Source organism: Erinaceus europaeus, chromosome 11 (assembly GCF_950295315.1).
Source record: "Erinaceus europaeus chromosome 11, mEriEur2.1, whole genome shotgun sequence".
Classification (NCBI taxonomy): Eukaryota; Metazoa; Chordata; class Mammalia; order Eulipotyphla; family Erinaceidae; genus Erinaceus; species Erinaceus europaeus.
In genome coordinates, this window is record NC_080172.1 from 56,663,905 (window position 1) to 56,677,043 (window position 13,139).

General features: G+C 38.5%; 1 non-coding gene across 1 annotated transcript; it reads left to right on the forward strand.

Moving 5' to 3' along the window:
* The first annotated feature begins 12,368 nt into the window (after positions 1–12,368).
* LOC132541504 (U1 spliceosomal RNA) lies at positions 12,369–12,531 on the forward strand. The gene has a single exon (XR_009552669.1). It is a non-coding gene; the product is annotated as a U1 spliceosomal RNA (small nuclear RNA).
* The last annotated feature ends 608 nt before the right edge of the window (positions 12,532–13,139 follow it).

Here is a 13,139-nt window from a genome sequence, read left to right on the forward strand (position 1 = left end):
TTTCAAGGGGCCAAGCTTTGCTCTTCATTGACTGTTCACTTAAAATACATTTTTAGAAACTGCAGTTATCATTATCTGGCATCTCACAACTGGATTATTAGACCTGGATTTTTAAAAAAAAATTATTGACATAATGATGATTGACAATTCTGTTGAATAAGAGGGGTACAATTCTACACAATTCCACCACTAGAGTTCTGCATCCCATCCTCTCCACTAGAAGCTTTTCTATTCTTTATCTCTCTGGGAGTATGGACCTAGGATCATTATGGGGTTAAAAAGGTGGAGGACTGGTTTCTGTAATTGTTTCTATGCTGCACATGGGTGTTGGCAGGTCTGTCCATATTCTCAGCCTGTTTCTATCTTTCCCTAGTGGGACAGCGCTTTGGAGAGGTGGGGTCCCAGGGTATATTGTTAAGGTGGTCTGCCTAGGGAAGTCAGGTTGGTATCATGGTAGCATCTGCAACTTGGTAGCTGAAAAGCATTAAGATACAAAGCAGAACAAATTGTTTAATAATCAGGAACCTAAAGATAAGAATATAGCAAATGACTTTTAGAGACCTGGGTTTCTTTTTTTTATGAACATAGCAACCTATACTAGAAAGTTCAGTATTTATATCCAGGAGAGACAAGTTTTCCTTTGCTTCTCATGCATCTTAAACCATATAAATGCCAGTTGTATTCTATCCCACTGCATGTACCTACTGTGTGGACACATGCTGTTAACTTATGGTCACATACTTGTCTCCTTCACATTTACTGTGAGCACTTTTCTACTTAGCTCTTAGAAGCCTTGATTATGTATTTGAAGTATCTGTTGCAGTATAACAGCCTGTGACAGGCTATTATTAGTTATCCACTTATTGAGTACTTACTATGGGAAAGGCACCGTGCTAAGCTGGGTTTAAGCAGAGCATTAAAAGTACATGGACTAAAGGTAACCTTTTAGAATTTCTTGAGACTCAGTGTCAAACTGAAGAATAACACTGTACAGCCTTTTTGATATTATGGGAAATTGTAAATTAGTTGTTTGCACCTCCCTATTATTTATTTTTCATCTAATTTTTCTTTCTTGATTCTTTCATCCTCACAACTTTCCCCAGTTATCCAAGTCCTTCATATTATCCCCTTTGGAAACACACTATGCAATACTAGAATCATTTCCTTCAGCTATATTTAGGCCTTCTAGTCCTTGTCTCACTCATCCAACATATTGTATTTTTTCTTTTTCAAAAATTTATTTTTTCCATTTTTAGATCAATTAATTAAATTGATAGGACAAAGGAAAACTGATAGAGGAAGGGGAAGTGGGTGGCGGGGAAAAAGAGAATCACTTGCAGCACTATTCCACAGCTAGTGAAGCTTGTCCCTGCTGGTGGTTCCAGGCGCTTGCTCATTACAATGTGTGAGTTCAATTAAGTGAGCCGTAACTCAGTCCCTTTCATTCTTTTCAGTGCCATTTTACTAGATTATAACATACTCTCCTCATCTTCTTAGTATATAGTGACCAGTTGCATACAGTTTCATAATAACTATATATAATATATAATTCTTTAATCTATATATGATAATGTTTGCTTTGAAAACCTCTAATGAGGACAATAAAATATGCTAACAGCTTAGAAGGAGGAAATTTATTTTTAGGTATGCACTTCTGGGATCCTTCAAATCACATTTCTGTGGGTAGCTAGCTACCTATTCTGTTCAGGAGTACAGTTAACTGTATTCATTACTTACTTACTTCCAGCCCTCTCCCCACCATGGAGTTGACCTAAAAAAAAACCCAAAACTTGCAACTACTTAAATTAGTTTCCCTTTACATTTTCATTTAGCAGATTATTGGAATGAAAAAAAAAAGACACTTTATCTTTTAAACTTTAAGAGTCTTAGAGCTCCAAAATTACTGTTAACAAGGCTGGGGAAGTCGCATAGTGGTTTTGCAAAAGACTTTCATGCCCACAGTCCCAGGTTCAATCCCTGGCACTATCATAAGCCATAGGTGATCAGAGATCTGGCTAACAAAATTTAAAAATAAAATTACAGTTAATGTATTTGTAATACATTCATTGACATGTGGATAATAATTTCTTTAGATGTCAGTTTTAGAAATGATTCTCTCTGTTCCAAAATTGATCATATTATAGAAAGAAAAAAAGGGGGCAAGTGGCGGTGCACCTGGTTGAGCACACGTATTACAATGCGCAAAGACCAGGGTTTGAGCCCCTGGTCCCCACCTGTAGGGGGAAAGTTTTTCAAGTGGTGAAGCAGTGCTGCAGGTGTCTCTCTCCCTCCCCCTCTCTATCACCTTCTTGATTTCTGACTGCCTCTATCCAATAAATAATGATGATTAAAAAAAAGAAAGAAAGAAAAGAAAAACGGAGAAGGGTAAAGGCCCAAATAAAAGGATGGGAGCCCCCAAATTCCTGAACCTTTAGAGAAAACCCTCCTAAACTGTATATGTGTTCATCTTCTCTAACTCTTATGCCTCATATGAGTTGTATGAGGAATAATGAAGTAGAAAGAGGCAGAATGATCCCAGGTGATCCCACAGATAAGATTTCATTTAGAGAAGCTAAGGAAGCAAGGCATTATATGTTTCAATGAATGTTTAACATCTTGACCTTTTGTAGAATTCTCTGAAACCTTATGATTCCAGGGAAATTAGAAGCTGAAGACAAATAGTATTAGGAACATAACAAGTTTCTCTAAAACAAAATAAGGGTGAGTTGAAAGTTAATGATCAAAAAATCCAGAGCAGAAAACATAAACATGATCAGACCATATTTTTCAATCTTTCTTCTTTATGGATGTTTTTGTATAATCTTTTAAAACAATTTGGTTAGTAATTATAAGCCTTTTAGAAGACTTGTGAATATGTGACTTGGCAGTTTTCTCTTCTGGACCATCCACTGCTGCACCATTGGGCCTGGATTCTCACAAACAGCAAAACTTCTTCTCTTCTGCAGTTAATAATGGTTATGTAAAGAGACTCTAGTGTCTGAGGTTCCAAAATCACAGGTTCAATCCCTCACAACAACATAAGAAAGAGACAAGCAGTGCTCACTTTGTATATGTAATGAGTAATGGACAGTAACCCAAAATCCCCCAGAGCACTGAGAGAGCAAATAAATTGGTGAGAGCATTTCAGATATAAATGTGAAAACATTAAGGCATCCTAATTAGCCACAAAACATCCTGGCTTCCTGGTGTTTATGTGTTTGCAGATGCCTGGCACTGACTCTATTTGTCCCTTTACAGGGTGGTCAAAGCTAATGCCATGCAGATTAAAAAATGTGTTTTCATTCCTTTCTAACAGTCTTCTTGAGACCACAGCCTCAGACCACAGGTCAGAAATCAAGACAGAACTTAGAATATATGTGCAATTGGCTTAGGGGAAGTCTGTAATCTAAGGAACAATTTTGTGTTCTGTCTCTGTCTCTCTCTCTTTCTCTCCTAGACTTTCTCCCATATGGAAAAAGAATCAAGTCCATTGAACAGTTTATGTCTTAGTTCCTTCTTGATTCTGAGTGAACATTTTTTTTTTCTATCCTCTCAGTGCTCTAAGTAATCCCTCTAGGCTCACTTCTTGAGTTCATTTTCTCTATAGTTCTGTTTATATGCTCCTCAAGTTCATGAGAAAGTCAGGCGGTTGTGCAGTGGGTTAAGCACAGGTGGTACAAAGTGCAAGGACTGGCATAAGGATCCTGGTTCGAGCCCCAGCTCCCACCTGTAAGGGTGTCACTTCACAAGTGGTGAAGCAGGTCTGCAGGTGCCTATCTTTCTCTCCTTCTCTCTGTCTTCCCCTCCTCTCCATTTCTCTCTGTCCTATCCAACAATGACAACATCAATAACAACAATAATAACTACATCAATAAAACAACTAGGGCAACAAAGGGGAATAAATAAAAAAGGCATAGCATGTTCATAAATTTAAACAAGCATTAATAGCATATCACATGTAAATATGATGGTTAATTGATTTTTTCTGTCTTGGTTGTGTGAATTTTAAAAACATTTTAAATACCATAATGAATTTCATTTTTTAAGAAAGAAAAAGAGTTTGCTCTTAAAGAAAACATGGAAAGAAGGTTTATATCATAGAGTTCTTTGGATTACTGAAAGTAACAATGCAAGTTATATAGCAAGTACAGCTCTTAGAATAAAGTAAATTCTCAAATATTGTAGCAAATAATTTCTTTCCTTTATTACTGGTGGGAATTCTTTTCTTTAAACTAGAGTTTTATGTGTGAAATAACTACTCTATTTGGTAGCCTACTAAAATTAACCATTAATCACAAGTATATAATAGAACTTTAGACTAAGATTTCTTAATTTTATAACATTAACATTTTGGGTTAAGCAATTCTTTATTGTGGGGGTTTGTCTGGGCATTGCATGATGTATATCAATACCTACAATCTTTACCAGTAGATTACAGTAGCTCCTCTTTAGTTATGGCAGCCCAAACCATCCTCAGATATTACCAAAGTTTCCTTGTGGGAGAGAAATTGCTTATACTTAAGAATCAGTGACATTATATCTTACTGCTTTTCAGCCACTTAGTTGCAGATGCTACCATAAAGCCAACCTGACTTCCCTAGGCAGACAATCTTACCAATGTGTCTTGGAACCTCACCTCCCCAGAGCTCTGCCCCAGTACAGAAAGAAAGAAACAGGTTGGGAGTATGGATCCACCTGCCAACTCCCATGTCCAGTGGAATTACAGAAACTTGGCCTCCACTTTCTGCACCCCATAAAGATCTTTGGTCCATACTCCCAAAGGGTTAAAGAATAGGAAGCCTTCCATGGAGGGTATGGGAGGCAGAAATCCGGTGGTGAAAATCTTGTAGAAATGTACCCCTCTTATCCCACAATCATGTTGATTATTATTAAATCACTATTAAAAAAAGAGTCAGTGACTTAGTTTAACTGAATTCACTACACTCATCCCTTTCTGTCTCTTCTTAACTATATGCTTTTTGAGAAAAAGCCAAATAATAAAACAAACAAACATCAAACATTTGCTTAAAAGTTTAGTAGTTATATTATCAGTCCTAGTTTTCCAGAGGGTTCCATTCATGATGGCAACTCTGGAACCCAGTTTATTTGTTTCTTCTCTCTCTCCCTCCACATCGCCCTTTCCTCCTCCTCCTCTTTTTTTTTTTTTTTAATTATTTTTATGAATGCTGTCTCTTGTCTTGGGTAGTGCTAGGGATTTGTAGGTACAAATTGAGACTAGAATACAGAAAATTAATTTGTTATATCTGTATCCCTGGGCAATGAGAGATTCTGTAATATCATGTTTCCAACAACAAGAACACCCTGCTATGTTCACCAGACTGTATGAAAAAACCTCAGAAAATCATTTCCAAAAGCATAAATGATAATTCAAGGAATTTTTATACAGGTTTCAACTTACCAGTTAGTATCATTTAAACAGAGAATGATTATTATTTTAACATTAATTATTCTCCTATGATATTGTGGCAAACCAGGCAAGTAAATCCTGATTTTGGGATGGGATAGTTAATTGACTGAAATTAATACCAGAAAAATTAACACCTGACTGCACTTCTTTTTTATTTTTTGTTTATAAAAAGGAAACATTGACTAACCACAGGATAAGAGGGGTACAACTCCACACAATTTCCACCACCAGAACTCCCATTTCCCATCCCCTCCCCTGATAGCTTTCCTTCCTTCCTTCTGGAAGTGTGGACCCAAGGTCATTGTGGGATGCAGAAGGTGGAAGGTCTGGTTTCTGTAATTGCTTCCCTGCTGAACATGGGCATTGACAGGTTGATTCATACTCCCAGCCTGTCTTTCTCTTTCCCTAGTGGGGTGGGGCTCTGGGGAAGCAGAGCTTCAAGGCACATTGGTGGGGTTGTCTGTGCAGGGAAGTCTGGTCGCATCATGCTAGCATCTGGAACCTGGTGGCTGCAAAGAGAGTTAACATATAAAGCCAAACAAGTTGTTGACTAATCTTGAGTATGTGTTGTGTGGATTTGAAAAGAATGTGTATTCCAGTTTTTTGAGCTGAAGAACTCTGAAAATGCCCAGGAGGTCTAGTGTGTTCATCTCTTCATTTAATTCTCTTGTTTCTTTGCTGATTCTCTGCTTTGTTGATTTGTCTCAGTGTGAGAGTGGGGTGTTAAAGTCTCCCACTATTATTGCATTACTATTGATATATTTTTGTAGTTCTTGCAGTAGGTGTTGGATGTATTTAGATGGTCCCTCAATGGGTGCATAGACTTTAATAATTATTAAATCTTGGTTGATAGATTCTCTAATCATTATGTAATGGCCTTCCCTATCTTTTATCACTTATTTAATTTAAAGTCTATAGTGTCAGAGATGAGAATGACTGTTCCTGCCTTTTTTTGTGGTCCATTAACCTGTATGATAGTTTTCCATCCTTTCACTTTAAGTCTATGTTTGTCTTGTTGGGTCAGGTGGGATTCTTGCAAGCAGCATATGGTTGGGTTATGTTTTCTGATCCATCCTCCCACTCTATGCCTTTTAATGGGTGAATTTAAGACATTGACATTTACTGATACTATGGTTTTAATGTATTGTAGTGCCATTATTCAAAAAGTTTTTATTTGCTCTGATATATGCTAAGTATTATGGTGATGTTCTTGTATATAAGAGGTCTTTTAGAACCTCTTTCAGGGCATTTTTGGTGATGGTTGTCTCCTTTAACTTCTGTTTGTCTGAGAAGGTTTGGATGACTCCATCCAGTCTGAATGAAAGTCTAGCAGGATATATTATCCTTGGTTGAAACCCTTTTTCATTCAGTGCTCCATAGACATCTTGCCATTCTCTTCTGGCTTTTAGAGTTTGAGTGGAGAAGTCTGTTGATAGTCTTATGGATTTTCCCCTGTATGTGACTTTCTGTTTTTCTCTTGCATACTGTAGGATCCTTTCTTTATCCTTGCTTCTTTTAATTGTAACTATGATATGTCTTGGTGTCTTCAGGTCTGGGTTGATTCTGTTTGGAACTCTCTGGGCCTCTTGAATCTTAATGTCCTTTCTGTTGTTTAGATCTGGGAAGTTTTATTATTTCCTCTAGATTATTTACATCCTCTTCCTCTCTTTCTTCTTCTGGTAGGCCAATTATACGAATGTTACTTCTTTTGAGATCATCCCATATGTCTCTGTTGTTGTTTTCAGTGTCTTTAAATCTCTTTTTGTACTCTTTTACCTCTTTCTTAGTTTTCTCTAGCTCATCATCTGTCTGGCTAATTCTGTTTTCTACTTCTGTTAGCCTGCTTTCCCTTCCCTCAGCTTCTTTCTTCAATTCAGTTATAGTATTAGCTTGTTCTGCTAATTGACATTTTAGTTCAGCTATTTCAGCTTTCAGTTCTCTGATTACTTTAAGGTAGCTAGTATTTTCCCTGAGGGTCTCATCTGTTGTTTACCTAATTCTTATGGCCTTTTCCCCCATAGTTGTCTTCATATCTGCAATTATTAAGTTTACTATTGCTTGCATACTTTTTTATCTATGGTTGCTTCTGACTGATTTGGAGTTTCTTCTGGGATCCTGTCTTGATTAATTGTTGTTGCAGTTTTATTTACTCTTGATCTAACCATTTTTTTATAGATGTGTTATTTATTTTTATGTTCTGTCTTTCTTCAGCTGTTGTGTTTTGAGTACAAGCCACACTATGCTAAACATTTTTATGACAAATTCAGTCACTAACCTCAGAAATTACAACAATGGTAACTGAAGCAAGGATTGATGAAGTTTAACCAATACCAGCTAGCCAAACAACACCTCAGGACCAAGAAAAAATAGCAACCAAATCAAAATGAATGAGAAAGAGAAAAGAAAAAAGGGAAAGCAAGAATAGACAATTTTGCACATCTACTGTCCATTGTAAATTCTAGGGATAGCAAGAGGAGAAAGGGAAGTAGAGAAAAGAGATACACACAGAGAGTCCACTCTGAGTCATATTTCTTCCCCAGAATAATTCACAAGTGAGTATCAGTGAATTCAGAAAGCAGAAGAAAGAGGAGGGAAGAAAAGAAGATAAGAATGAGGGGAAAAAAGAGCAATGAAAGGAAAGATTTTTTTTTTAATTAACTAGGAGGAGGAAAAAAGTGGAGAGTGGATGGAAGAGGTAGAATGAGACAAGTTCCTCTCACAATGGACAGGACAGCCAGTCACCTAGCAATGGGAAAAACACTAACAGTTAATTTTGGTCAACCTGCAGAAGGGGGGGAGAGGGACACACATATATATTACTATTACATATATGTAATAGTAATAATAAAATAAAATAAAATAGAGTAAAAAACCCTAAGAGTCAGTCTGCACCTTAGCGGGCTCAGGATTAGCTTAGGCAGCCTGAGTAAAGACCACCAATTGTAAAAAACAAAAACAAAAACAAAACCTTTAGGTGGTCTTTCACAGGCAGGGGTGAGGCTCTGATTGGTCAGACATTTTGTTACTCAACTAGAGCTCCTTCGACTTAGAAAAAAAAAAAAAACAAGAGATGGAAATCAAATAGGAAAAGAATTGGAATGACGCCCCCATTGAGCCAGGAATCTTGGTAAAGAAAAAAGCTCAGTGGGGAGTCTGCTAGTAGCAGCAGCTCTCCAGCCCCTGGGGTCTGGTTTTGGGGTGGGAGGAGGGGTGCACTTCAGGAAAAATCAGAATACTTCCTTTATTTTTCCTCCATTTTCTAACCCAAGATTGAGGTATAGTAACCCCCTTGGTGTCACACTTGGGACCCCTTTTTCCACTGTCCTGCTGACAGTGTAATATCCCACCTATCTGGCCACTGTTGTTGGAGCTCATGCCAGCAGCTGCCTCCAAGTTGCCATCTTGGCTCCACCTCCTGACTGTACTTCTTAACAAAGCCACAGAACCTAGATATTGATCCATGAGAAAGAACATATGTGCACATGTATCCATAAGTTAAGGGAAAATATAGATCTTAATGCAAAAGTCCTCAATAGTTTTCAGTGACTCAGTAACTATAGCAAGCAAGCAAGCAAACAGAAAAACATAAAAAAGACACTTTTTTGAATATAGGAGTACACACATCTTTTTGGTTGGTTGTTATGGAGTCCTTGGGGTATATCCCCAGGAGATGAATTACTGGGTCATATGGAAGGTCTAACCTGGAAGCAACACAGGTGCCCAACAACAGATGAGTGGCTGAGAAAGCTGTGGTATATATACACAATGGAGTACTATTCATCTATTAAGAACAATGAACCCACCTTCTCTGACCCAGCTTGGACAGAGGTAGAAGGAATTACGTTAAGTGAGCTAAGTCAGAAAGATAAAGATGAGTATGGGATGATCCCACTCATCAACAGAAGTTGAGAAAGAAGATCATAAAGGGAAATTAAAAGCAGGATCTGACTAAATTGAGAGTAGGGCACTAAAGTAAAAATCCTGTGTTGAGGGGGAGGGTGGACATGCTGCTTCTCGGGTCAGTGGGGGATGAGTGGGTGGGTGGGATGGGACACAGTCTTTTGGTGGTGGGAATGGTGTTTATTTACACTCCTAGTAGCCATATAAATAACAATTTAATTAATATGAGAAGGGGAAAAATTGATTGTATGACTCAAACTCTTTAAAACACAGACTGAGTCTTTTTAATACATAGGCTGAGTCTTTGATATGTGGACTCTCTCAAAAACCTAGACCAAGTAGATCAGAAGCAACCGGTGGCACAGCTATACACAAGATACTGGGTATTATACAGCAAACCCTAACAAAGGGACTTTGCAAAGTTAGCCCAACTACCAAATAATGTGATGATAACAATAACTATCCATTGTATTCTAGAACCCTGAGACAGCAGGAACCTCACATTTCCACTATAGAGCCTATATTTCCCTCAGTCCTGGAACCTTAGGATAGGGCCCACTTTCCCGCATGCTTCTCCCTATTCTTATCAAATAATATTGCATCTGCAGATCGCAACCTAATCAATGCAACGCGTGCCACCCCAGCATGCTTCACCTCAGACTGTGTCCAGAGACTTCAGGTGAGGAATGATAACCCTTCAGCTTCATCACTCAGGTGAGACCTTTCCTTTCATAGTATTCTCTAATTCCATCCCAGGTGGTTCACTTCCTAACAAAGTCCCAAAACCTAGATATAGACCAGGTTCCATGAGATAGAGGATATGTTCACATGTATCCATAAACTAGGGCAAAATATATACCTGAAAACAGAAGTACACTAGAGTTTGCAGTGAGTACCCCTCAACACTTCTCCACTATTCCAACCTTTGGGTCCATGATTGTTCAACAATTTGTTTGGCTTTGTATGTTAACTCTCTTTTCAGCCACCAGGTTCCAGATGCCATCATGATGCTGGCCAGGCTTCCCTGGACTGAAGACCCCACAAATGTGTCCTAGAGTTCTGCTTCCCCATAGACCCACCCTACTAGGGAAAGAGAGAGGCAGACTGGGAGTATGGATTGACCAGTCAATGCCCATGTTCAGTGGGGAAGCAATTACAGAAGCCAGGCCTTCCACCTTCTGCAACCCACAACGACCCTGGGTCCATACTACCAGAGGGATAGAGAATGGGAAAGCTATCAGGGGAGGGGATAGGATATGGAGATCAGGTGGTGGTAATTATGTAGAGCTTTACCCCTCCTATCCTACGGTTTTGTTAATTAATCCTTTCTTAAATAAAAAAAAAATAAATAAATAAGACACTTTTTATAAGTACCATAAAGTACTTAATCAATTAGTTTCTACTTAGACCTATATACCTTCCTCACCTACTTCCTATTTCACTTCACTCAGTCACTCCAAGGCTAACCTTGTCAGACAAGGTAAGGACTACAAAAGCTGGATAAAGGGCAAGAGACCAGCATACATTAATGATGGCTCTTTTGGTCACTCCCAGGTCACCCCATCATCCAGGACCCTAGGTAAGGAATCCTGGTATTTCCTTATAGACTCGTTAGATATAGACCTCTAACACATCCCTCTCTCCACTGTCACTGGTTATCTCCATCAAGAACAACATAATTGAGCCTCTTGTGGGCCTCTATAAGACCTTGCCCTTAGTGTGGGTCAAAATTGGTAGGGACTGCTCCATTCTCCAAAGGAAGATTGGGTCAACATACTATGACACTGAAGGAAGATGGGTCCTGCAATGAGTGCAGCTTAGAATGTTCCTTGCTACTACTATAGAATGTGAGCTCAAAGCTACAGGGGTGCAGAGGTTACACAGGCTCCTGTGCTGAATATGGGCCCCAGATCAAATCAATGGTGTTTATAGTTAACACTATTTTATATAATTTCCCATATTTGGTAGCTACTCTTTTCCCTGATCCAGCTTTCTAGTCTTATTTCCAACTCTGGCACCATTTCCTGAGACAATATCTTTAGCCCACTTGTATGTTAGCTATTAGACTCAGGAAAAATTAGTAGTCATGGGCCCACTGAAATATACCTAAAATAGACCTACTAGCCTTTTCCAAAATGAAAACCCCAAATCTCATCTTCTATAGTCTTGACTTTAGATTCCTGATTACTAAACAATTTATATCCTAAGGCTTTTTAAGCTACCAAGTTGCAGATGTTACCATGACACTAATCTGACTTCCCTGGGCAGATGACTTCACCAATGTACTCTGGAACCCCAACTCCCAAGATTCCTGCCCCCACTAGGGAAAGATAGAAATAGGCTGGGGGTATGGATCAACCTGCCAATGCCCATGTCCAGTAAAGAAGCAATTACAGAAGTCAGGCTTTCCACCCTCTGCACTCCAAAAATGATCCTGGGTCCATACTTCTAGAGGGACAAAGAACAGAAAAGCTTCCAATGGAGGGGATGGGATTCAAAACTCTGGTGGTAGGAATTGTGTAGAATTGTACCCCTCTTATCCTAAAGTCTTGTCAATCATTATTAAATCAATCAAAATAAATAAATAAATAAATAAATAAATAATACTTATTTATTAATGAGAGAGAGAGAAAACATTTGGACATATGCCATGCTAGGGACTGAACCAAGGACCTCATGCTGGAGAAATCAACACTTTATGTACTGTATCACCTCCTGGGCTGCAAATCAAACACTTAAGTGAGGATTTGTTTGTTGTTGTTTTTGTTGTGGTTCTATATGTATATACCTAACTCAGAACCTCATGCTTTTTAATTGAGATTTAATTCCCTTACCCTAGATCAGACTGAGGCCAACTATTCTTAAAAGTGCAGTCTCACTTTACTGATGCTTTATTCCTTATCCTGCACATTGAATTACTTTCTGGCATAGCCTTAGGAGTTCTTTGTAACAAAAAAAGGAAAACATTCAAGCAGTGGTCAATGCTAAAGACTCAAGGAATTAAAAAGCAGGGTTGGGGTGATTAAAAGCTATTTAACAAACACTTACCTAGAAGGGGAGAAAACATGATCATGAAGGTATTTTCCTAGGGCAAGGCTTATCCATTGCACTCTGGATGTGCTGGCTCCTGTGATTTCCCTAAATGTGGGAAACTCGACCATATAATTAGTGGTAGTGGGAGAATGCATTTGAGCTTTCACCTGGAAAAAAAATATTTGCCTAAAACTAGCTGAAAGAAAGGATGGAAGATAGGAGAATACAAAATGAATCAGGGGTACTCGGATATGGCAGCTTGAAAAAGCATAAAGTAAGAAATTTTGATTTATAGTATAACAACAAATCAATGGGGGGGGACGTAGTCACCAGTCCTAGGACCATACCCCTAATGTGATCATGAAAATGGACACCTTTTATTATGAATATAGTGATACTGATAATACTGATAAAGAATGTCACTAGGGTGACATTCTTTAGTATCTTAACAGAACAGTAGCTTAGGTAGTGTTTTTGTTGCCTTTCAATATGTTTGGAGTCCATTAAGAAAGTAAACATCAGAACACTTTTTTTTGCCTCCAGGATTATTTCTGAGGCTCAGTGCCTGAAATGCAAATCAACTGCTCCTGGAGGCCTTTTTTCCCCCATTCTGTTGCCCTTGTTGTTGTCATTATTATTGTTATTGTTGATAGTGATGTTGTTATTGTTGATAGGACAGAGAGAGAAATCAAGAGAGGAGGGGAGACAAAGAGGGGGAGAAAAAGATAGACCAGCAGATATGCTTCACCACCCATGAAGTGACCCCCCTGCAGGTGGT